This window comes from Serinus canaria, chromosome Z, assembly GCF_022539315.1.
Source record: "Serinus canaria isolate serCan28SL12 chromosome Z, serCan2020, whole genome shotgun sequence".
NCBI classification, from domain to species: domain Eukaryota; kingdom Metazoa; phylum Chordata; class Aves; order Passeriformes; family Fringillidae; genus Serinus; species Serinus canaria.
The window spans coordinates 74137005-74162679 of record NC_066343.1 but is presented as its reverse complement, the minus strand read 5'-3'; the positions used below and the strand labels follow the sequence as shown (position 1 = coordinate 74162679).

Genomic DNA, 25675 nt, shown 5'->3' with positions numbered 1-25675 from the left:
GGATGGATGGATAGATGGAGAGCATGGGAAGACCACAGGGAGCTGTAAACTTTGCCCACCTCCCCGTGTGGGTTTTTTTGGGGTGCATCCTGGACCCTGTGCATGCACCCCAAGCCTGAAGGATTTGGCTGGTGCTTCCCAGGCACGCTCCAGAGCCTGGGCTGTGCAGCCCCACTGTCTCCTTCCTGCTCGGAAATGCCGGGTGAGTTTCTTCCGAAACAAACTCCATGTTGGCAAGGCAGCCCCGTTTCTGTTTCATGCATCCTTGCCTTCAGTGTGGGGCTGGAGCTTGCATCCCAGGAAAATAATACATGTCCAGGAGGCCAAGACAAACACTGTCTGCCTGCTTTTTTTACGACCTCTTGTTGCTCCTCCCAGCCGTCACCACTATTCCCTTAATAAGGGACTTTTTGATCTCCAGAGGGAACTTCCTCACTTCTCAGGGTTAAAACCAAGGTGGCTGGCAAAGGGAAGGCCTGGAGAAACAGGGGACTCCTGCTCCCTGCAGCCCTTTGCATGGCAATGTTTTGGTTTAGAACCTCATTCTGGCTCAGAGCTGGGAATGATCAGATTTTTAACTGCCAGAGGGCAGAGTTAGGTGGAATATTGGGAGGAAATTCTTCTTTGGGTGGTGAGGCCCTGGCACAGGTTTCCCAGAGCAGCTGTGGCTGCCACTGGACCCCTGGAAATTTCCAAGGCCAGGTTGGATGGGGCTTGGAGCAACTCAGGATAGTGGAAGGTGTCCCTCCTGATGGTTGAGGTGGTGTGTAAGGTCCCTTCCAACCCAAACCATGCTGTGGCCCCGTGGAAAGGTCTGTTAGGTTTTAGTGGAAATGCAGACAGTGCATTTTGATGAGAGGTGAGATGCTCCAGGTGCCAGCCATCTCCCCCAGGACTAGCCCAGCAGCAAGTCTCATCCTGGTGACTTCAGGCACAGATGGTGGCCCCAAAGCCCCCAGGGCCCTGTGAAAACCCTGCCAGGAACATTGGGTGGATGCAAATGATTTCAGCCCAAATCTTGGGACTGCAGCATCAGCATTCTACTTGAAGCTCCATCTTCTGGTATCAGATGATGGAGTGGGCTGTCCACCCTGGTCAGTGGACTGAAGGGCGGAGCAGGATGAACTTATGTCTTCATGGTTTGGAGTAGAAGCTCGGAATCTTGTCTGCCATTCAGACTTAGAGGCAAAGAAGTAATTTGTTTAAGCCATGGGAATTTTTTTCGTTTGGAAACTGCCAGGGGGGTTTTGAACCTCCAGGGCTTGCAGTTCCAAGTGTGACAATTAAAAGTTTGGGGGTATTTAGTGAACTCTGCATAGCTGTTTTTCCTCTTTCATAGCTCCATCATACCTTCTAATTAATTCCCTTTAATTGCTTTTAATTTCCTTTCCTCCTTATTTCTCCTTCCGTATAACTAGTGCTGTCATCCTTTTAGTTTGCCTTTCATGTTGGAGACTCTCCATTTGATTTCGTTTCATCCACATTGTGTCTTGCAGCTATTTCATTCCTGGAAAGCTCCAGCTCCAGAGATAAAATCTAAGTGGATTCAGAGAACCTGAAAGGATCTCATGCTTCATGGCTTTCCCTTCAGTAATATGGGAGATAAACAGGATGTAATAAAGGATCTGTCCCTCCTTGGAAAAGGGCCATTTCCCGTCACCTGTATTTTTGTGGCACCGTCATGCCAGGGATGCTCTTAGTCACCAGTGGCAAGATAAAGAGGCTGCTGGTCCCTGGTGCTGGCGGGTGTCTGGGGCTGGAACGGGCCCTGGGATGACATGCCGTCTCTTGATTTACCACCACTGCTCTGCCCAGCAGCATTCCCACTGCTGGGACGTGGTCTGGCAGCCTGCTGGCAGTTCTGGTCCCTGCCTGGATGGAGGGGACACAGGGAGGGTGGCAGCACGCTGGTTTTGGCCAGATAAGGTCACGTTATTAAAATCTTGACATTTATCTTTGAGAGCTTTCAGTTTTAATGTGCACCAAGGGCGCTGTGTGTTTTGACTGAGGTACTTTCCAGCCCAGTCAAAAATAAAAAGTAGAACCTAGCAAAACCTCTTTTGTACACTCAGAAGAGTCCTGAGGGGTTGGATGTATAGGTGACTATCTGCAAAGCTCCATGTATTTGGTCAGTATTCACCATCTGAAGAGCTCCATGGAAGTTGGTCAATATTCACCTTTTGAGGAGCTGGCTGCAGGGTGGGAATTGTAGATCAAAGTTATTCTTGAGTGGGAATCAAGTTGCTTTGTCTAATCTAGCGTTTTTTTCCTGCTGCTTCTCCATTCATAATGGTATTTTAACACTGCCTGCCTTGATGTTTTTCACCCAACAGAGCTAAGTGGGGGCTTTCTCTCTTTCTTTTCCTTGGAAAAAATGACCAGCAGCATCTAGTTCTGTCTGGAGTTGGCCCAGTTTCCTGCTTTATACTGTAATGCTGGTAAAACCCTGGAGGAGTTAGCACTGGGATCATGAGGAATGTGGCTGGAACTGTCAGCTGGGGACTTTGGTAGTGGGGAAAGTTCCAGTACTCTGGCTGGAGAGTAGAAGGTAGCATGGAGCACCAAGGGCTGTCCCAGCTGCTGTGAGCTGGGGGCATGCACCTCTGTTTGGGTTGGGTTGTGGGGCAGTTCTTTAGAGCCTGCTGAAGAAACTTTGGGCTAATCAGGCTGCTGGAAGGAAGGAAACAGCTGAATTTGTGTGGAAGTTGATAGTAGAGGAAGCTGTGGGAGGAACATGATCCCAGGACTTTGAGGTGCCAAGAAGAGCAGAGCTAGAGACAAACAACTTCTGCCACCAAAAAGACTGACTCACGCTGCCTTGGAAGTTTGTAATGGATTATTTGTGTTATTTTACTGGCAGTATGAATGGCAGTAGAAGCAGTTGAGCCTTGGAGGGTCCCCAGGCAGCCCTCCCTGAGTCAGTAGACTGTCATGGTGAGTTGATGAAGCAGAAGCAGTGGGAGATACTCAGGGCTGGTCAGTGAGCTGTAGGGTCGGTTTTTTCACATTCTAGCAGCCTGAAGTCCCCTTTTAGGAGGACACAGGACTAATGAGGTTTTAGTGAAGTATTCCTTTTTGATGGGGGAGAAGTCCCACAGCTCTCTGCTCTGTCCAGGTGGGACCAAGCTGTGGGCAGGAGCTGGTGGCCTCCAGGTTAGCCCTGGGGCTGTCCCCGCTGTCTGGGAGCCTGAAACTGAAGTGGCTCTGGGCCAGGCAGTCACCAGGATGCACTATTTTGCAATAAACTGATCTGAGCACTTTGTGTCTTTGCATTTGAGTGTGAATCATCCTGGTGGGAACTGAGAGTGAGCAATCTCTGGAGATGGCAGTGGGGCAGGTTGCAGGCAGCCCCGGGCTGGGTGGCAGTTATGGGGGAGCCTCCTTGTCCCCAGCCTGTCTGGGCATGTCTTTGTGGCTGAATCTGGGGCTGAGGGACAGCAGCTGCATGCAGACTTGACTCCTGGTCCTAAGAGCAGCATCTTCTCAGATCCTTGGGGGAATTAGGGAATAATTGAATAGTTAGGATTGGAAGATCATCTTCTCCAACCCACTGCAATGAGGAGAAATGTCTTGAAAAAGACCAGGTTGCTCAGAGCCCCACCCAGCCTGACCTTGAACACTTCCAGGGATGGAGCAGCCACAACTTCTTTGGACAACCTGTGCCAGAGCCTCACCATCCTCAGTGTAAAAATTCCATCCTTCTACCTAGTTGAAACTTACCTTCTCTAAATTTAAAATCATCATTGCAATAGGCCCTGCTACAAGGTTTGTCCCCATCTTTCTTAGAAACCTCTTTTAGCTACTGGCAGGTGCCCTAAGGGAGAAAAAGAGTCTCTCTTTTCCAGGTGAACACCCCCAGCCTGGCTCCAGAGCTGGGGGGCTCCAGCCCTTGGAGCATCTCTGTGCATCATCAGGTCCATGCATCAGGAGTTGTAGATCCTTCTCCAGGGTGTGATGAGGAGATGCATAAAAATGCTCTTTGGCATAAAAAGCCACCGCAAAAGAAAGTTTTGGGGAGCCAGCCTTGGGCTACTGCCCCACCCTGGGAGCTTGGCAGACCCTGCATCCCCCCGAGCCAGACAGGATGCTTTATTTCCTCGGCTGCCGGGCTCCCAGCCGAGCATCCCTCGGCACTGTGCTTCCGACTCTTCCCGCTCCCATCTTAATAACCGTAAAGATCGGGGTTGCCAAGGTCTTCCCGTTGCTATAGTGAGATTAGATAGGGCAAAGTGCTGCATTCCCTCTGCTGAGGGGAGAAATCACTCCCATCCCTTCCCTGGGCTTCACCAGCCAGGTTTTCTTCCCATCCACCAGCAGCCACTAATTGCACCTGAAAGACACACCGCGTATTTCACTGCAATTAATACTTCATAGCTTAAAAAAAAAAAAAAAAAAAGAAAAAAGGGGAATTAAAAAAAAATAAAAAATTTAATTATCCAGGCATTTTCTCCTGGAACCAACTTAAAGAGACTCTCTGGCTGGAACGAGTTTGCAGCGCTAAACTGTGAAGTTAAAATATTTATCTTCATAAACACGTCACTCGAGCCGTTCTACTCCTCGCAGGGTCATTAGCAAGAGGCATGTTAGTCCAATCAGGAGGTGCCTGGGAGACAGAGATTTGCCTTTTGCTTCTGGGCGGGGTTAGGAGATGATTTATTAAACGAATTTGAGAGCTGTGAGTCTGGCCAGACCTCTGAGTCAAACCGCTGTAGGAAAAAAAAGGGAAAAATCCCACCAGCTGGAGCTGCTGCAGGCAGAAGATGGGGTGCAGTCATTTCGGTACTGTTGGTTTGCTGATGTGGAGGTGTTCTCCCCAAAAACTCCCAAGGACGTACAGCAACTGATCCAGGGAGCCGTCATATTGCAGGAGGTAGTTTGCATTTTAATTTTCTTAGGTTTAATTTTAGTTTTCTCAGGTTTTATTTTCACTTTCTCAGTTTTTGCTTTAATTTCCTTGGTGCACCTGTGGGGCTTGGGTGGGTTCGTGTAATAATTCAGGTGATATTTCTCGGAGTGCAGGAGCACACAGCTTAGGGCATGGCATGTTGTCACGCCCCTCCACCTGCTCTTTTGGGTTTAAAATGTTGATTTTGAGACCATAAAGTTTAACCCCTATAACCCAGTACCAGACATGCCCTGGAGAGTGATGCCTGTGATCTGCTCAGCGTGTGGGGAGGGGATGGAGGGTTTAGGTAATAGTGTGTTTTTTGGACTTGAGGTTGTATTTTGTGCGTGCTGTGTGCTGGCATGCCAGGACATGGAGTGGGGTGAAGGACATGGGTCTTTTGGAGGTGTGGTGCACTTCCCAAAACAAATTTTTTTTCCTGGGGAGTCAGATGTGTTTGTTTATTTCTATAAACCTCTCTGCTCCTGAGAGTGGGGAGAACCATGCAAGGGAAGAGTTTGTGGTGGCCCCATATCCTGGGAGGAGGTCCTTGGCTGGTGACAGTGGCAGAGCCTGGTAAAGATTACTCAAGCTGTAGATCTGTCACCGGGTTTTCCCCCTCTGAAATCCCCTTAAACTCCTTAGGTCCCCATCAATTTGTTTATACAAACCACGTGGGCAATGTCACAGCATCTGACCAAGATTGTTTTGGGGTCTTGCATCCCAGAGGATGCATGGGGCTCACCCACCCCTTGCCACAGGTAGGGAGGAGGAGGGTTGAATAAGTGTGTGATATCTGCCAGGTAGCACAAGTTCAGAACAGAGAAAGGCAAAGAGAAAGATGCTGTTGGTGGTGTGGGAAGGCTCTTGTGTCCCATCTTCTGAGCAGAGAGATGCAGCCTGAGCAAGGGCAGAGATACATCAGTCTTCCTTCCCAACAGCAAACCTTGACTTTGAGTGAAATTTTCTGAACCAGATCTCCTGAGCAGCACTTAGAGCTGTCTTTACAAAGAGGACTGTTGCTAGAGACCTGTTTTCTGTAGAAAACCAGTTCTTGCAGACATTTTCCAGTAGGTCCCAGTTTGTGCCATCTGCCCTCCTCTCTCCCACTCACTGTCTGCCGACCTTCCCTGGATGTGCTGAGTCTCACAGCCCGAGGTGTCTGTCAGGTGGGCTTTCCCTCTCTTTGCTGGCAGATTTGCAGTAGCAAACATCACTTGATGTTTAGTGTCTGCTCTGCTCTGCTTCAGCAGCTTCAAATCTTGATTCTTTCCTTGCTCCCACCACTGGTCTTGGCTCGAGGTTGGACTGGGAAGCACCCAGTGCTCTCCAGGTGCTCTGTTCCCTTGGTTTTTTTGGTAGGTCTGTCGTGATTTCACTTGATCCTCTTCCAGCAGTGATGGCACAGGGTGTGCTCAGCACTGATCACTGGAAGGAGGTGTATTTAAAGGTTACACCCTGGTGGTAAATGAAAGGCTGATAATTCTGTGATCAGGCAGAGCCCTCCTGCCTGACAAACCCAGATCTTTTGCCTGCAGCAGGACCTAACCACCATTCTGGGGAGTTTTATTGGCTGCCCTTTTCCAGCAGAAGGTTCCTGCTGCTTGCAGCTGCCACATCCTTGGCTGTAAGCCTTTTGAAGGAGCTTCTGCTTCACCATGGTGTGGCCAAGTGTGGCATTGTAGCTGGTGTCCCAGGCAGGTGGATCTGGATGATTTTTGGGCTCAGTCCTGTGCCTTTTTGATATAAAACAGAGGAGGGAGTCCCTGTGCTCCCAGTTTGGCTTCTGTGCCACTGGAGTTGTGACTCTGCATGGGGAAGGGACCTGCTAGAACCTTGGCCCTGGAATGAAACCCACCTGTGGGTGTCCAGGTGAGGAAGTCTCTTTCTGGAAAGCCATGGGAGCTGAAGGGCATGTTTGCCCTTGGTGAAGTGAGTTTATTACAGTTTTGGGGAGGAGAGTATTTTGGGACTGTGTAGAACTTGCTGTAAGATGCCCTAGGGTTTTCAGGGATATCTAAAACTGACTGGGATTTCTAGGGAAGGACCAAGAGTACAGGAAATGAGGGATCAGAGGGCTGGGGAAGAATACATGCAGGAAAATAAAGGGAAAAGCAGAATAAAGGTTCCCTTCGTGTGGGAAAAGGATGGGGATGTCTCACCTGGGGTGAGGGTTGGAACTTGATGTCTAGGGGTGTGTACTGGATGGTGGATGGCAGGAAGGTGTCTGGGATGATGATGATGTTGAGGTCGATGGTGGATTGGTAGGGGGAATGGGAAGGAAAGTAGCAGCAACAGCCTGTAAGGGAGCAATTCCACAAAGTGTTGTGAAACTTCCAGGGACTTTTGAGTGTGGGGTGTGTCATACCTGGAAAAGTGGGTGTTGTTTACAGATGATAAACTATTCAACTGTTTTTTTCCTTACTCTGTGAGAGGGGGGGGGGTGATGTGTTTGAGCAGTATGCTCAGCCCTCACCCAGGCTGAGAAGCAGCAGATGCCCATGAGCAGGTAGGTACCAACCACAGTGAAATCATCCTTGTGTGACTGCTGCATGGGGAATATGGGGAAAAAACTGGGAGCAGAGAGGGGAGGCGAGCCTTTTGGGTGTTACAGAGCACTTGGAGCTGTTCTGTGCGTTTTGGGGTGACCAGTTCTCCAGCACTGTGGCTGGTGCTGCCAGCTGTGGTGCTCGTCTCCTGGTCCCTGAGCCGTGCTGGAGGACATGCATTATGCATGGCCACTCAAACTCTCACCCTGTTGCTTCTGATTACAGGGAAATTACGGGTTACTGGGCCAGACTGAGCAGCCAGTGACGTCTGTGGGGCTTTGATGCCCCGAGCAGAATTCGGTCAATGATGCATTGCTAAGTGCAGGTGCTCAGCAGCAGCCTGACCTCAGCCCTAGAGCTCTTCGTTATCCCAAGCCTGGGTTTTACAGGGAATTTGCAAGCTCTGAGACTTGCCTCAAATAGTTTGTATAATTTTTTTGTTTTTATTTTATTTTTTTACAGTCTTGCAAAGCTTTGGCAAAGCATCTGGGTGCTGTTTCCCGTGACTCAGAGGGTAAATAGCAGTTGCTGTGCCCACCTGGTTTGCTTGCTAAAAATGAACGGGGAGCAGTTCAGGGGCTTGTTTCCTTCTATTTCAGGCAAGTTCATCTCTGATTATGGGCTGTCAAACCTCAGAAATTCCTAGCTGCCTGTCCACTCTCTAATTTTTTATTTTATTTTAAATGAAACAGAAAAGGAACGTAGCCCTCTTTCAGTGGAAAGTCATAAATACTCCTAGGAGATGGTGGATTTTTTGAGGTCCCTGGTGTACAGCAGATGAGGGTGTATGCCTGGGTAGAGCTGCAAGCATGGGGAGCAGCCCAAGTTTTGGCAGTGGACAGTAAGTAGCAAGAAGCTTTATCATGAGCACATCAAAATATTTACGTCCAGCTCCACATATTTCCCTTGGGCCATTCATTGTGACATGTTATACTGGGAATGTCATGAAGAGGAGGGCTGTCTTTCTCTGCTACTTTTAAGACCTACCACACTGTAATTACAGTCATTATTTCAAAGCAGTTTCCCATTCTGTGGCAGGCAGAAGGATGGGGCTGAGCGATGAAGGCATTGGAGTTGGTGTGGATTTACATCCTGGCAGGGCTGTGCTTGGTGTTGGAGGAGGTGGGGAGGTGCTGGTGTGAGTCTGGGAGGAGGTGGCTGCACAGTCTGTGCTCTCACAATCACAAAGGCACACACAAGCACCACTGCACACACTTTTATATTCATGTTGGACCCCTGCCCCATGTGCTCTGGGACCATGATGTGTCCCATGCTGGAGCTTGCTGACATCACCTTGCAGGGGACTGGGATAAGATGGAGCATCTCTGCCGTGGGAAAAGGCTGTCAGAGCTGGGAGCATTCAGCCTCTCTCCAGGGAGATCTAGAGCCCCTTCCAGTGCCTGAAGGGTCTATGTGGAAGATGGAGACAGAGTCCTTAGCAGGGCCTGTTGCAATAGGACAAGAGAAAACAGTTTTAAACTAAAAGAAAGTCTGCCTAAAGTGGGCAAAATGGTGAAGGTTTTTGCAGTGAGGCTGGTGAAACACTGGCACAGGTTGCCCAGAGAGGTAATCCATCCCTGGGGGCATTCAAGGCCAGATTGAATGGGGCTCTGAGCAACAAGGTCTGGTTGAAGATGTCCCTCTTCATGGCAGGGTGTTGAATTAGACGACCTTTAAGTGCCCCCTCCACCTCTAACCTGTCTCTGATTCCTCCTGGATCCTAGCATCAGTCAGCTCTTACACCTGGGAGTGCTGCTGATCTCCAGACTTGCTGCAGAGCAGGTAACTACAGACAGCTCAGCTTGTGAGAAGAGGTAAGGTGAGGACAAATGGCAGAAAGTTGATGTTGAGGGCTGTAATTTATCCGAGGAGGTGAGAGTTCCCTGGGGGGACACTGGGGTGTTTCCCTCCTTTGGCCACTGCCTGCTGTGTGACCACAACAGGTCACTCCAGGTTTTGTGTTTCCACTGCCTTGCTTGTGGAGCATCTCTCTCCTTTTCCAAGGCAGGGACTGCTTTTGATGTTGCAAGTGAAGCAGTAGCAGCTGGCCTAGCATGACAATATGCCCTCCTGGCAAGGTCTGTGGACCTCTCTGTAATCTGGTCAGGGAATTGTAAGGATACAACATTCAGGCAATGCCCAAACCAGTATCTGTGGTTCTTCTGATGTCTCTGTCCTTAAGGAGGTGGAGGATGTTAAGGTCTGCCCTGAAATGATCCTGACTTGCACTAATTTTCCAAACTTTTAGATAGTTGCCTCATAAAACTTGCACAAAATGCTGAATTCAAAATAGCAAATGGCTTGGATTTTTCCCCTTTCCTTTCAAATATAAGGAGCCCCAAAGTTTGACCCTTGTAGACTTTATAGAAGGCAGTGATGGATTGGCATGGGTGTGACAATCACCTGGAAGGGAAGAGGTAAATGAAGGAGTTTTGGGGCAGTGAAAAGGAGATGGGGAGCCCTAGACTGCTGGACATCCAGTTAACCTAATTGGCCAAGGAGTGCCCATCTTCATGAAAATGGTGGTCAGACATTGGGAGGGGACTGCCCAGAAAGGTGTTGGATTCCCCACCCCTGGAGCTGTCCAAGGAATGTGTGGGTGTGACACTGAGTGCTCTGGTGAGAATGTGGGGGTCAGGCACAGGCTGGACTGGATGGTCTGTGAGCTCTTTTCCAACCTGAATTCTTCTGGGATTCTGTGATCCCACTGGGATGTGGTATCATCACTGTGTACAGTGTAGCTGGTGGGAGGTGGGAATGGCTCCAGAAGGAGAGGACTTGGGCTATGGAATTGGCACCCAAGGCAGGAGCATGCAGCTCAGTCTGTTCTGCCAGGAGGCTGGAGCTGAATGTTGTGCTGGGGCACGTTTCTGCTGATGAGCAAAGGGCAAGCCTTGAGGTCCAGCTGCTCCATGGGTGGGTCGATGCTTCAGCACAGAACTTGGGTTAATGCAAAGTAATTTAGATCTGGGAAGGAGAGGGCTTTTATTCTCCCTTTTAAATCTTCTTTGGATTCTTCGCAATTAATTTCTGCTCAGGCTCCATGCATGACCTTGACCAAGCCACTCTAGGCTGAGTTACATGAAATTGATTTTGGTGGGTACCTAAATAAAGGGCTGGAGTCTCTTGTTTACCTGGTCCTCAGCTGCGAAGCTCATAAGTTAATTCCATGTGGGAGACTCAAGCACATAGGCTTGAGCATTCTTACATGCTAATTGAATTCCTGAGCTCCCATTTCCACCTGGGGAAGGCAGAGACAGTACTTTTCTCCCAAGCTCTGGGAGGTTTCTGAATCACCTGGGAATATGGGGCTGCAACAGCATGGAGCTTTTCAGAAAAAATAGAGGGGAGTTGGCCAAGATACTCCTTGCGTGACTGAGATTTGTAAAGCCAGCCGATGCCTGTGTCACAGACTGCCGAGGGTGGATCTTCCAGGTCTCTGCTGCTCCAGCTCTTTTCTTGTCCGTGGGTGGAGGTGGCTGGAATTTCGGGCCACAAATCCCCAGGAGACCATCTGAGCAAGTTTATTTTGCTGTAGTTTTTTGCTTCTAGTCAAGGGGCCTCCTCCCTTCCCCTTCAAACCCTTCCTTTGCTCTGCGTTTCCTCTTCTGAAATCCTGTTTCCTTCTTCCCACCAGGATTCCCTCCCTACCAAGAAAATCCAAGCTGCTTATTTTGATGTTTGAGATAGATATAACATTTGATTGAGGGCCTGGGCACCTGCATTTCAAAATGACTGCAGTGCCTTTGTTTTTTCCAAAGAGCTACTGCCTGCAGTTACTGGCCCGGAGGAGGCTGGCATCTTGGAGAAGTGTTTCTTCAAGGAGGTGACTCTGTGCTAGGGTTCAGAGAGTGATGAAATGCATGCTGGTGATTCCCTTCTGAGGGCTTTCCAAGCCCTTATTCCCACCTCCACATAGCCAGGGAACAGTCTGGAGGAGTAGGAGCTCCCATTTCTCCTCATTTTGCTCTCATTTGGAAGGGCACAGATCTGATCGGTGCTGCTGGGAGCATTGCCCCTGCGTGGTAATGGAGGAGTAAGTCAGGGTTTTTAATCACTTATTCCAAGTGTGATTCCCAGGCTGTTCTGAGTCACAACAGGAGCTGCAGAACAAGGCACCCCCATCCCTCATGCTGGCAGACGATGACATCGGTGAGGAAGAGCTCTCCCAGCCCTGCCTGCCGTGCCCTGGCTCTGCACACACAGCCTGGGAAAAACAAGGGCCCTGTCTGGTAGGAAAAAGAAATGCACGGGGTAAAACACGAGCCAGAGGGTGATTTGCCACGGTGACATTAAGTGTGGCTCTTGAAAACTGTCTCGGGGTCATGTTGCAGGTCTGAGGTGTGGTGCAGAGCACACACATGAGCACCACGAGACACGTGGCAGTCAGAGGAGGTGGTGCATCTCAGGAGGATGCTGTGGTTCAGGAGGCACCTTCTCCCAGCAACACAGGGTGCTTCAGCAGTGCAAGGATGTGGCTGTTGGAGGAGCAGGAAGAGGGATGCAATGGTGCTTCCCTTATTGTGCTGCCTGGAGAAGTGGTGAATGCCCTATCCTTGAAAACATTCAAGACCAGTACAGGCAGGACTCTGAACCTGATGTAGTTGAAGATGTCCCTGCCCATGGCAGGGATGTTGGACTAGGTGACTTTTAAAGATCCCTTCCAACCTGAAATTCTAGGATTCTGTGATTCCCAGGAGCTCTGTGTTTCCCATAAAGCTGATTTGGATGACAGCCAGAGAAATATTAAGCTAGGACTGTGTATGCCCAGATATGCTCAGTGAGGAGAAGCAGTCTCCTAGGAGAAGGATGAGGTTTTTGGGAAGGAAACATCCCATCTCCCTCAGCCCAGCAGGCTGGGAGAGATTTGGTTTAACATCTCATTATTGCAGTTGCACTCAGGAGACGTGCAATACTTAGTTTTGATATTAAAGACATTCTTTAAAGAAGTGTCAGCCCACAGACGGCCACTTTTATAGTTAAAAAATTGTAGCTGCTTACCTGGGGTGTATTTGAGACCAGCAAAGAAGAGACTGTATTAGATTAATAAGTGAAGATTTAATTAATTGTCATTATTTGCATAATAGTGTCCTCTAATTAATAGGTAATGGGCAGCCTCTGAATTAATGCACAAGTGGGATCTCCAGTGATGCCATCAGAGAGGGGGTTTTATTGCTGGGAAATGCAGTTTTGCTTTGGCTTTTTACTAAAATTAGCAACTGTGAGAGCCAAATGGTGTCTGTGGCAGTGTGTGCTGTGCCTGGAGTGCCGGGGTCTTTTAGGGACAGCACGCATCTTCCCTAAATGCATCAGACCTGGAATGCAACCAGGGTTTTGTTCAAGTCCGTTGCTGGCCTGCTGCAGGCAGAGGCCAGAGAAGAAGCTATTCTTGTTTTATTCTGTCTTCAGTAGCTTGGAAAGTAGTTTCTTGTATTGTGGCCGTTTTTCCTCTCCTTTTTGTTCTTAAAACTCCCTCATGCTGCCATTTTGGTGTCCCTTCTTCAGCTGGTGGATTCTTTTCTGCTTGTCTACAGGCACATGAATGGTTCCTTTCACAGATACGTGCTGGGGGGATCTCTCTTTTTCTATTTCTCCCTTCTTTTTCATGCTTTCATTATGACAGTGTTCGTGGTAAGTGGAACAGGATGGCATGGAATGACTTAAGATACAGATCTTGGTGTATAGCAAAGCCAGGTGTTAAATTTGAGGATGGAAAGGAGATAAAAGGTTGGGGGCCAGCCTTTTCTCGATAGATAGGTCCAGGCAGTATGTGGGATTCCAGGCTGCATCTCCAGGAGAGAATGCAGGATGCTATCAGCATGGAAAGAAAATCCTGGAGAGTTTCTGGAGAGTTCACTATGTGAGAGGGACAGGCAGAGGGATGCAAATATGAGAGAACACTGGGGAAGCAATGGGGCATAGATCCAGGATAGCTTTTTCTTCATTTTCCTATCAACCACCCTACACCTGTCCCACCTTAATTTTAAAGTATATTTTGTCCCTTGTCAGCCTAGTGATTTGAACAGTCTTCCCTACATCCTAATATGCACTTAGACATTGGTATGGGCTTCCCAGAAAAGCTATGACTGCTCCTGGATCCCTGGAAGTGTCCAAGGCCAGGTTGGATGGGGCTTGGAGCAGCCTGGGATAGTGGAAGGTATCCCTGCCCATGGCAGGAGGGGGAATGGATGAGCTTTAAGGGCCCTTCCAACCCAGACCATTCTGTGAGGTTATTTCCTGCAGTGATAATCCTGCTGCTTTCAGAGAGATGGGTGTGGATGTGGCTTTGGCTCTGCGTTGGAATTTGCACCTGCTCGTACCAGCAGAGACCTGAGACCTTAGAGCTGATTTAATTTTCTTTCAGTTAATCCACCCCCTATCCTCAAATGAAAGCTTCAGTTATGTACCCAGGGAGTTTTTCCTCTCTTTTTCCACTGAACCCTTCTGAGATGCCATGATCTTTGAGTGATGGTTATAGGCTCTGTCAGAGGAGAAGCATCATGCTGACAGACAGCAGGTATTTTGGAAATAAATGACCAAAAAAAAAAAAAAAAAAAAAAGACCAGGTTGTGGAAGTTAAGAATGTATTTTTGTTGCTTCTGTGGTTGTGAACAATCTCTCCTCACCAAAGGCAGCTCTTCAAGAGAGGAAGCACAATTTGGCTAAAATTGCTTGAATGAGGTCATAAAATTATACTCCATGAATGGTCCTGTTATTCACAAAGGACAGTTGTTTGGATGGAAATTGCTGAAGACCTTTCACTGGTACAGCAGGGAAAAGAGAGAGATTTCATGAGCCTCCCAGAATTTAGCTGCTGAGGGGATTAATACTGATGTAACAGCCAAATACTCTGTTAGAGACCATTTGTACTCTACTGTACTCCAGGGGCTGTTGCTCCTTGCATGTGGTCATGAGCAGAGCTCATCAGATACTGCTTGAGGGAAAGTACATTTGTGTCATTCCTTAAATGTCAAAACATCTATCCAGCACCCCTTTTCCAGAGCCTGGTGCTCCTCCTTGCCATTGCTCCTTTAGGTGAGCCACTGCTCATGCCTGGGGTGTTTCTGGATGTGGGATTGGTGGGAGAAATCCCCTGGTGCAGTAGGATGCAGGGGATACTCTGCTCACCTGGAATGACAGAGAACTTCTACATGAGCAGCATAGTTACTGGAATTATCTGCTGTGCCAATCAACAAGGCCAGGGCTTCTTCTTTGCAGAGAAGAGTCAAGGAACCTTTAGTGCATCTTGCTTGGAAGAGTGCATGTGTGTCAAGCCTTGGATATGCCCCCTTAGTGCAGTGTGCTAACACAGTCCAGTACCAACACACCTGGTGTGCTTAAGAGGATTTCCTTCACGAGATTGGTTTTCAGCTGGAGGGTTCCAGTTGGTGAAGAGCCCAGATCTGAATTTATACCAACAGTTTTTTTTAGTTTAGGAGTCCAGAGAAAAGGAGCAGCCTCCTTAGGAATATTAAACTGACAGAAGGCAGGTTCACATTAGATATTGGGAAGGAATTCTTGGCTGTGAGGGTGGAGAAACCCTGGAACAGGGTGTCCAGAGCAGCTGTGGCTGTCCCTGGATCCCTGGAAGTTTCCAAGGCCAGGCTGAATGGGGCTTGGAGCAACCTGGGACAGTGGAAGGTGTCCCTGCCCATGGCAGGGGGTGGAACTGGATGAGCTTTAAGGTCCCTTCCAACACAAATCATTTTAGGATTCCCAGAAGCCCTGTATTTCTCATAAGATTGCTTTTTAATTTTTTTTTTTTTTTTTGTAGTTCAGCAGATGAAGAGCCAACTTCATTTAATAAGGGATGTTGGCTGAGCTTCAGGGCATGGATTAAATACAGCAGTGTGTGGGGAATGGAGAAAAGGCTGGATGTGAAGAGGCTGGTTCTTCAGTCCCTAACCTCAAAAAAAAGCAAGAGGTAAAAGGATCCGGAGAAAGGACAACAGGAGAGAAAAGCAAAATATAGATCTTTCTGTTTTCTTTTTTGCCTTTTTTTTTCCTATTGCATTAGTTCTTTTTTCTGCAGGTGTCTTACAAAAGCAGTGTTTTGTCATCTTCTGTATTTCATACCTCCTGTGTCCGTGCCAGGATACCTGCTTTTATATGGTGGACAATGGGAGTGCAGCTGGCACTGAGCCAAAGCCAGAGCTGTTCTGCACCTCATGTGGATTTGAGTTCAAATAAATAGTTTGACTCACTCAAGGAGTGAATCAGAAGAAGGAACTCGAGCCTCTAGCCTACAAGCACCGTGCTGTGAAAGCAAGGTGTATAAACATGTAAGTTTTTCTTAAGTGTGCAGTTCAATGTGAAGCTTGTGCTGGAGCAGAGTCGGCATTTCAGACCCCACTGTAGCCTTCCTCAGGAGACTGCAAGGATATTTTGGTTTAGACCTGATATTATAGACAACCAGGAGAGTGGAAGTTTGTTGTGTGTCCCGTTCTCAGATCTGTCTTTGGTGCTGAGTGCTTTCAAAATGAGTAAACTGCAGTGTTGATAAGTAAAAACAGGGAAAGCATCCCCCTGGGGTCTCCACAGCTGCTCCTCTTGCTGGTTGGAAAAAGTGGAACCTGCTGGGGGCAGGTTCTTGCTTGTTGGGAAAAGTGGAACCTGCTGGGGGCAGGTTCTCCTGGCCTGGACTGGCTTTGGTCCCTCAGTCACCCAGTGAGGTCAGACCAGCATGGTGAGGGTATTTGTGCCTAGTGGTGCAAGTTTCTCTTAGCCACTGCCTGTCCAAGCTGGACTGGGACCACTGAGTGTGACCAGGGGAAATGGTTTTAGTTTTAAACTGAAAGAGGAGAGATTTAGAATAGGTATTGGGAAGGAATTCTTGGCTGGGAGGGTGGTGGGGCCCTGGCACAGGTCTCCCAGAGAAGCTGTGGCTGCTCCATCCCTGGAAGGGTTCAAGGCCATGCTGGGTGAGGCCTGGAGCAACCTGGGATAGTGGATATCTTTCCCGTGGTGGTTGGCATTGGAACAAAACGATCTTTAAAGACCCTTTCAACCCAAACTCTTCTGGGATTCTGTGTGACATCTTGTGGAAACACAGCTGTAGGACAGCTCCACCAGGTTGGACAGCCTGGTTCCTGCTCTGGGGTCCCTGCTGAGTGCCACCAGCAGCCTCTTGGAAGGCCAGAAGGGATGTGACCACTGTGGTGTCCCCAGGAGTCTTCACCAAGGCCTCAAGCTGATGGATGTGCTGATCTGCATGAGTATTACTCATCTGAGGAGGGGCTGTGAGACGATACCCTTGGTTGTCATTGCTGGCTGGTTTTGTCATGCCTCCAAAGCCTTGCAAATCACTCAAAGCATGACATGGTCGTCTGTGTATGAGAGGTGAGATCTACTCAGAAATTGTTTTTATTATGTGTTGGTGATAGCAGATAAATAATGTTCCCTCTGGCTTGTGCGTGGGGGGGATGGTTTTCTCCAGTGCCTTCAAATGAGGTGATTAATAACAACTATTAATTCCCATGAATGACAGCAGTATATTGGGAGAAAAACACATGTTAAAATAATTTGAGAGGCTGTTGTTGGGTCATAGGCTAACTCATTCTCTTCATATATAATATTTTCATAAGGTGTAAATAATTCTGAGATGTTGGCTGGAGATCAAGTTTTGGGTATCAGCGTCACTGTCTGGACCAAAACTGAACTGAACTTCCAGTGTAATTTAATTAAAGTAGATTTAGACTGGATATTAGAAAGAAATTTCATAGTGTGTGGTGAAGCCCTGGCACAGGTTGCCCAGAGCAGCTGTGGCTGCCCCTGGATCCCTGGAAGTGTCCAAGGCCAGGATGGAAGAGTATAGAGCAGCCTGGGATGGTGGAAGGTGTCCCTGTCCATGGCAGGATATGGGATGGGATGAGTTTTAGGCCTTATTCCAATCTAAACCGTTCTGGGATTCTGTGAATTCAAAAGTTGGATTTTAGAAAGCCTGGACTATTCATAAGCTTAAATTGAATTTGGCAACTGGATATGTTGAAAATCCCCAGGGGGAGCTAATTTATTTTTAATGTCCAGGCATTTCAAGTGAAATGTCAGAATGAAATGTGTCATTTTGGAAATGCCAAAACATTTTCTTTTTGACAGCTTCTCAATGAAGCTTTTCAACTTTTTGTTTAGGAATTACAGTTAACAGTTAGAAGGAGGAAAGATTAAACAAGTCTTGATAGTAGTGGACTAAGTAATTTAGTTCTGATTCAAACAAAATTTGGAGGTGTGGCAAGCTTTTATTTATTTTCTGTGTTGCCTAATCTCTTTAACTTCCCCCCAGATCTGTTTCTCATTGAGTCAAGATATTTTCCTCCTACTTTTAATACTAGTAGGACAATTAATTAGATTAAAAAAAAATAAAATTATCCACCTGTTCCAGCTCCTGGAATGCTCTGGATTGGAATTTGTGAAAATCGCTGAGAGAAAACTGGTGCAGGAATAAACAATTCCATTACATGTTGTGATCCTAAATTCAGAATTTCATGGCAGAGCTCTGGGGCTGCCCATGTTGCCCAGGACAGCATCCCAGCCCTCGCTGGCCAGACTGGGCTCCACAGTAAAAGGGCCTGAAGAATCCACTGGCAGGAGTTACTGCGGCATCATTCCAGGGCTGGAGGACACACCTTGGGGAGTTGGCACCACAGCTTGCGGAGCATTGTCCTGACTGAGCCCACCCAGCAGAGTGAGGTGGTGGATTCCCCATCCCTGGCAGTGTCCAAGGCCAGCCTGGATGGGGCTTGGAGCAGCCTGGGGTAGTGGAAGGTGTCCCTGCCCATGGCAGGGGGCGGCACTGCCTGGTCCCTTCCAACCCAAACCGTGCTATGATTTTCCTATCCTGGGCTGCTGCACTGCTCATTCTCTCTCAGTGCCATCTTCCCACCCTCCTAAAAGCAAAGTCTGTGATTTTTTCAGGTCAGTGGCCCTTTTTATTTTGGAGGGTAAGCTCAACAGACATATGGGTGATGCAAGATGTTTTCCTTTGTAGGGCTCGTTACCACGCGTCTGGAGGTGGAGTGACATCATGCTCACGCTGGGGTCTGCAGTGAGCCATTGATCTTGATGTACCCTCTTTGCAGGCAGTAATGTGTGTTCTTTCCTTAGCATTTTGGGCAGGAGATGCATCATGCTGCCTGCTGGAGCCCAGGGAGGAGCATCATCAAAATGAAGGATGCCAGAGGCTTAATTGGTCTTTGAGGATCAGCCCCCAGCTCGGTTTTGTCTTCAGCTCCTTTCCACTGTAGTCGTTCCCCTGGGTCTGAAGAATTGGTATGAAAAAAGAGTTTCCCATCGCAGTGAGTCTCAACTAATTTTATTCTGTGTTCTGGAGGAAACTGTGCAATATTCAATAGGCAGGAAACAGAAGAAATTGGGGAAGAAAAGAAATCACAGGGTTATCCAGAAATTACTCTGAAAAAGCTGCTGATTTTTCAGACCAGAGCTTGAAGTCCTTTGCACCTTGCTCCCCTGTTTGAGCCATCCCTTGGCAGTCTGGGGGCTGTAATTCTCTGCTGTGTTATCATTTGCTCCCACGGAGCAGATAGCAGCCCTGTCCTGCCCAAACACTGTCAGGATTTCTGCAGGGGCAGCACCACCAAACCGAGGAGCTGAGGACACTGGAGGGCAGGGCTGGAAATGCTGACTTCCTTTACCCTAATTAACAGGCTAAGCTTCCAAATGCGGCCCAAAAGCAAGTGTGTGGTGGTGGGGGAGGCAGAGAGAGCTGGGACGTGTGGAGGGGTGAGTGATCCCTCTGGAATTGCCGGAGATTTCCCGTGCCCACTGGCGACTGGGAGCTGTCAACGCCGCGGCGGGCGAGATGGAGGTCGCAAACCTCTGGAGAAACATTTTGCACAGTGTGGATCCAGTAGCTGTCATCCACATCCAAGGTTTGGGAAGAGCTGTGTGCAGGGGGATGGCAGCAGCCTCGTAGCTTTTGTTTCTTTAATTGCTAACAGCAAGGCACTGTTGTTCTCTGGAGGAGAGGGGAGAGGCTCGGGTTTACATTTCTCTTCTCCCGTTGCTTTTACCTGGTTTGCTTCAGTCTCAGCTGCTGAGCTCTGAAGGATTTTCATGCTGTTAAAATAGAATTAGCCAGCACCAAAGCAAGGGACTTTTTTTTTAAAGCTTATTTAACTGCGAGACAGCAATAGGGAAATGTCACCAAACATTTGTTTGGTTCTGCCGTCAGGTTGGTGTAGCAGGGCTTTCAGATGGTTGCCCATATGTGGGGAAAACACATTTTCTGTTACTCATACTGCAAGCAGCTGTGTCTGGAAAAGGCAACCTGCAGCTCTCTTTGCTATAGGGTGCAAGGAAAAATTCATTTTCTGTGGCAGTGGCAAACTTTGGATGGGCTCAGGAAGTGTTTTGGGTAGCTGATGGTGTGAAAGTATTCCTGCTCTAAATGGTGGCTGTTGTTTTGCTTTAGCTGCTGTGGCCCTAATGCTAAAACAAGGCTGAATTGTCACCCTTGGGCTATTTTGTGCAGGTCCCTCCTGCACCAGGGTTTGCAACTGTGTTGGTGGACATGTCCCCACTTTGCACAGTGGGGAGAGAATCACAGAACCCTCAAATGATTTAAATTGGAAAGGATCCAAAGCTTAAATCCCATCCAGTCCCATCTTCTGCCATGGGCAGGGACACCTTCCACTACTGTCCCAGGCTGCTCCAAGCCATGTCTAACCTGGCCTTGGGCACTGCCAGGGATCCAGGGACAGCCACAGCTGCTCTGGGCACCCTGGGCCAGGGCCTGCCCACCCTCCCAGCCAGCAATTCCTCATTCCCAAGATCCCATCTGTGCCTGCCCTCTGGCCCTGGGAAGCCATTCCCTGGCTGCTGTCCCTCCATGCCTTGTGCCCAGTGCCTGTGCAGCTCTCCTGGAGGCCCTGGAGGCCCTGGCAGGGGCTCTGAGGTGTCCCTGGAGCCTTCTCTTGTGCAGGGGAACAGCCCCAGCTGTGCCAGGCTGGCTCCAGAGCAGAGGGGCTCCAGCCCTGGCAGCATCTCCGTGCCCTCCTCTGGACTCATTCAGTAGGTCCTGATCTTTCCTGTGCTGAGGACCCCAGAGCTCTGTGTGGGACTCCAGATGGGGTCGTACCAGAGAAGAGGGAAAAGTCCTCTCCCTTGACCTGCTGGCAATATCTCTTCAGATATCCTCTTGTGTAGTGGGATAACCCTGGCTGGATTTCAGGCACCCATCCAAGCAGCTCTCTCACTCCCCTCCACAGCTGGACTGGGCAGAGAAAATACAATGAAGAATTCATGAGTTGAGGTAAGACCCATGAGAGATGCCTCACCAAACACCACTGTGGGTAAAACATTCAGCATGGGAATATTATTTGAATTGATTAACAACAAAATCAGAGCCGTATAATGAGAAGTAAAAACAGACCTTAAAACACTTTCCTTCTACCCTTCCCTCCTCCCCCAGTGGCTCAAGGAGACAGGGAATGAGGGTTATGGTCAGTTCATCACTTGATGGTCCTGCTGCTGCTCAGGGAGAGGAGTTGGAGTCCTTCCCTGCCCCAGCATGTGCTTCCCTCTCCATGGGCTTTCAGCAGGGTCACAGCCTCTCTCAGGCATCCCCTGCTCTGGTGTGGGCTCCTCCAGGGGCTGCAGGTGCATCTCTGCAACCCTGGTGCCCTCCATGGGCTGCAGGGGAATCTCAGCTCTGGCACCTGGAGCAGCTCCTTCCCCTCCTTCTCCACTGCCCTTTGTGTCTGCAGAGTTGTTCCTCTCACTTGGTCTCACCCCTGCTCTTCTGTGCTCACAATTATAACTGAGCAACAACTTTTTTTCTTCTTAAATCTCTCACCATCATTCCTGATGGGCTTGGCCTTGGGGTCTGTCCTGGAGCTGGCTGGTGTTGGCTCTGCTGGGCATAGGGGAAGCTCCTGGCAGCTTCTCACAGAAGCCAGCCCTGCAACTAAAAAAGCCTGGCCACGTGAGCCAAATAAATCTGGTTGAGAGCATTTTCCACCCACACACCCACAGGCAGGTGTGAAGCCCTCATGGACTCTGAGATCTCCCATCCATCAGCTTGTGCACCAAGCAGTGTCTTCAGGATGGTCAGGGCTTGCTCTTGCAACCTGTGCCTCAGTTATCCTTCTCCAAACCAAGCAGGATCTGTGCCAAAGGAGCACATGCTTGTCTGGCTGAAGGGAAAAAAAAAAACAACCCACCCTAGAGCCTATTTAGTGTGCCTGTGATTTATTTTTTTCTTTATACAGTGCAAATGGTGAGTGCCTGTGTGGCAATACAAAGCAGGGAGAGAAACACTGCTAAGTGCTGATTACATCTTCATGTGGGCACAGCAAAGGTTCACTCCCTAGGTCTGGGGAGAATGGTGTTTTTGTGATTCTGCAAATGGCTGCACTCAAAGGCGGTAATTTGAATTTCTCTAGTCCCTAATATATATGTTATATATATGTTTATATATATATTTTTTTTTAATATATATATTTATTAGCCTGGATAGATCTAGTGGTGAATCTTTGGCTCACCCACCCCCCCGTCCCTTGTTAGCAGGATGCTTCTGTTATCTTTTGAGATGAAAGGTGCCCCAGCAATGTAAACCACCGATGAGCTGTGCTCCTTTTAATGTAAAATAGTAATAATAAATACTGTCCTGCTGTTCCCCTCATCCCTTGTCATCACAAAGCACTCCATAAATTGCACTCCAGCCTCTTGCATTCCAGCTGTTGTGCGTACCGAGACACAGCCGTGCGTGGGAATAAAAGAAATACTACCTTTGGGGTCACTGCTGATGTTACCCACAGGTTAATGCGAGTGGTTTGTATTTCCCTTCACTCCCCCTTAATCCAGTCTCTGATCCATGTTGATCTGGAGGCTGAGTTCAGCCTGCAGCAGTTTATGCCTTTATCTCAGTTGAGTCCTAATGCCAGCTGGCACAGTGGCTGTCTTGCCTCCCTCTGACCAGGGCAGAGTCAGTGACCTGGTCTCTGCTCACCAGGCAGTAGACTGAGGCTCAGTGGAATCCTGGGTGTTCACCTGTCCTAAAAATGGGGCAAGGTTGTGTTTTGGACAGCCTTGCTTTGCTGCCTTTTCCCATGGGCTTGAAACTGCCGCCTGGCACCATGTGATGCTCAGGTTTCCCTTTGGCAGGCACTGCTCCTCTCCTCCTGGGCTTGGGTCTTTGCTCATGGAGGAGAGTCTCAGCCACCCCTGTATCACGTTTTCCTTCTGTCAGCCACACCTCCTTCCCATCCAGCATCCACTCAGAGGGTGAGTGTTTTGGAAGGAGGGATGAGTGTGCCTGAGCTCTGCAATGTCTCCATAGGGAGCTCCTGTCTTCTCAGAGCATCCTCTAGCTCCCTGATTGTCCTTCCTTCCTCATCCTCATGCTTTTGGCCCAGGAGTGAACATCAGCCAGTAAGTCAAAGTGAGTCCCGGCTCACGCACAACAGTTGAAATTCCCCAAGTGAAATTCATTTTTAATTTCGTTAGACATCCAAAACTCTTTCCTAGCACTGAACCAAATTTATATTTTAGAATCATAAAATGCTTTGGTTTGTGAAGGCCATCTAGTGTGCTTGTAATGGGCAAGAACATATTCCATTAGATGAGGATGCTCAGAGCCTCATCCCACCAGGACTTGAAAGTTTCCATGGATGGGACAGCCACCTTCTTTGGGGTCTTCTTTGTCCTCCAGAACTGGAAGGCTAAAGATTTAGTTGATGCTCAGCTGCAGATTGGCCTCCACACTCATTTGCTGGTGCTCAGTCACAGCCAAATTATCCAAATTCAGACTGGGCTCCCGTGATCTGGCCTCAGCCTGGGGGGTGATAACCTCCATCACAAAGGTCCAATCCAGCAGCCTGGGTTATTTTAAAGCAGGTAAGTGGAAGAGCCCACTGAGATAAATGCTCAGGTAATCACACAGGTCCAAACTGTGAAACCACCTTATGTCATCAAAGCAATTTGAAAATCAATTTGATGTCTGGCAGGGAGGCAGACACGTCGGGTCCCTTCGGCGTTCATTAGCATTCAGGTGGCAGCACTCTGCCAAAGCTGCTTTTTCTGGGAAAGCTATTGAAAAAAAATTAAAGGAGAGGGAAAAATTAAAATTAGGCATTAACCATAATTTCCTCTCATTAAAGGTAACAACAGCCCCAGCACCAGTCTGGAATGGGGCTGGTTGATGGGTTTTCAAGACGGGGAAACAGAGTGCACGCCACAGAAGTGAAGTGATGATCAAATAAGAAAGCAAATGAGGCTCCCCCCTCGTTTTTAACAAAGGCAGGAGCGGGGCCAGTGGCAGAGTGGTTTAACTGAGCACTTAGAAAATTGGAGGTCAAAGCCTGACATGGCTATTGATGAATTGAGGGTGTTGGAAGAAGAGTAGCAGACATCACGAGTGGGCTGTAGGGACTGAAACATGAAGCAAGATTAAAAGAAGTTAAGTACCTGGAGGTGGTGTGGCTGTGCAGCAGTGAGGTGAACCATAATTACAGTCACCACATGCTGCAGACTGGAGAGAGACCAAGGGAGAGAGGATCAGAGTGGGGTAAGGCAGAGGAAGGGGTTGGAGGCGGGGGGAAGATTCAGGGTTTTGAATCTCTTTGTTCCAGATGTGTTTGGGCAGGTTGTGTGGTGCAACACCTGCTGGTCACCTCTTTTTTGCCATCTCTTCCTGACTTTATTCTAGTTCATGTCCTGATGTTCCCCATGCAGCCTCAGGCCATTAATGAAGGGCTGGGTTGTGCTCTGCTGGCTGAGGATGAGACTGGGGCAGCTTCCTGTAAAGCATCCTCGTGTACATGGGGTTCAGTGCATGAAGGAGCAAATCCTTCGAAGCTCTGGGCTGGTGATTCATACCCTGTGGGACATACTGGGCAGGGTGCTGGGATGGAGCTGTCTTAGGGCTGGTAGCAGCTCTCAGGAGGGGGGTCCTGCTTGGTATTGTCAGCTGTCAGGCTCCCATTGCAGCTTTCCATGCAGTGGTGTCATTTAGTTGCTCTCACTTGATGAGGTCCCTTGTTTTCATGCAGACTTTATGAGCTTCATATATTCCTATCATCATGCCTCCCTTTGAAACTAGAGTGGAGATGATGCCCTGGGCAGGTGATGTACTGAAAATTGTAGGTGCAGAGACTTGCATGCATTTTTTTTATTAAGCTCTCTGGTTTACAAAGGCAAGCTCTAAATGAATCCCTAACGACTGTGACTGCAAAATTACCTCCATGAATCCAAGCGTAGCAGCACCTCCCTGAGTCTGCAGGTAGCCTGAGACAGTAAAATAATGGGTGAGCACTTCTCCTCTCACCAGATGCTTCAGGGAGCTCAGCTTGGTGACTTTGCCTTGATTGGTCTTGATTCACTTTTCCCCTGATGATTATTTTGGTGCCTTAAGTGACAAAGGGAATGGACTAAGGGGTGGAATGGGGGTTGTTAGCTTTAAGGTTCCTTCCAACCCAGACAATTCTCTGATTCTATGATTCTAAATCTCCCAAAGCCTGCTAGCACCATACTTTTCCATGTTTGCATTGATTGCATGATCAATTAATTGATTGAAGCCATGTTTGCATGTAACATTTTTCATCTGGCTTCTCAAGGAAACAAATCAGAGACCTGGTTCTTTCTCTGTTCCATCAGTAATTCTTGAACCATGAAGTAGGTAAGGGTCAGGTTTGTTGGAGGACTAGGAATAATTTGAAGTGCCTAGATTTCTTCAGAATAAATAGCTTGCCAGAGACCCTAATGACTCGAGTGAGGAAACATCTGCACTGGTACAAGACACACCAGTGATGGTAGAGCCACGCCACGCGGTTGCCACCCAGCTGCAGATGGGTGGATGCTTTTAAACAAATTAATCCTAAGGGTGCCTGCAATCTCTATGCAGCCAGACACTCCTGGGATAAATCCTGGACCTAATTCCGAGCTGTCTGGCATCTCATGTAGTCATCCAGCTTCCGCAGAGCGGGCACAGGGAGCAGCCTCTCTGGTGTTTGACTGTGAGGCACTGAGGGACTGGACCTTTTGCATGTGTCTGAGAGGGCAGACGTGAGTCTTGGATCCAATTAAAAAGCACAGCAACTTGTGAGTTCGTTAGACATGACTAAGGGCTGCTTGGGTTAATGGAAAAGATGAGCAGAGCTTAATTGTCCCTGCATAAAGAGCACATGGAGGAGCTGTGGAGGCAGTCAGAGGGGATGTGTGTAAGGTGTAGCTTTGTAGGGTTGGGAGGGAGTAGATAAGCCAGCATCACTTTAGGAAAAATATAAAA

The 25675-nt window shown here is 48.5% G+C and overlaps 1 protein-coding gene across 2 annotated transcripts in view; it reads left to right on the top strand.

Annotated features, from left to right (window-relative positions):
• The window catches only part of ZBTB7C (zinc finger and BTB domain containing 7C), a 157279-nt gene that overhangs the window by 16150 nt on the left and 115454 nt on the right, over positions 1-25675 (top strand). Inside the window, exon 1 of one of the 2 annotated variants that reach the window (XM_030237588.2) lies at positions 4694-4870. The exons of the other annotated variant lie outside the window; for it this stretch is intronic. The gene's annotated coding sequence lies outside the window, so the exon portion shown is untranslated. Of the gene's footprint in view, positions 1-4693; positions 4871-25675 lie in introns of those variants that run through there. 2 annotated transcript variants of the gene reach the window in all.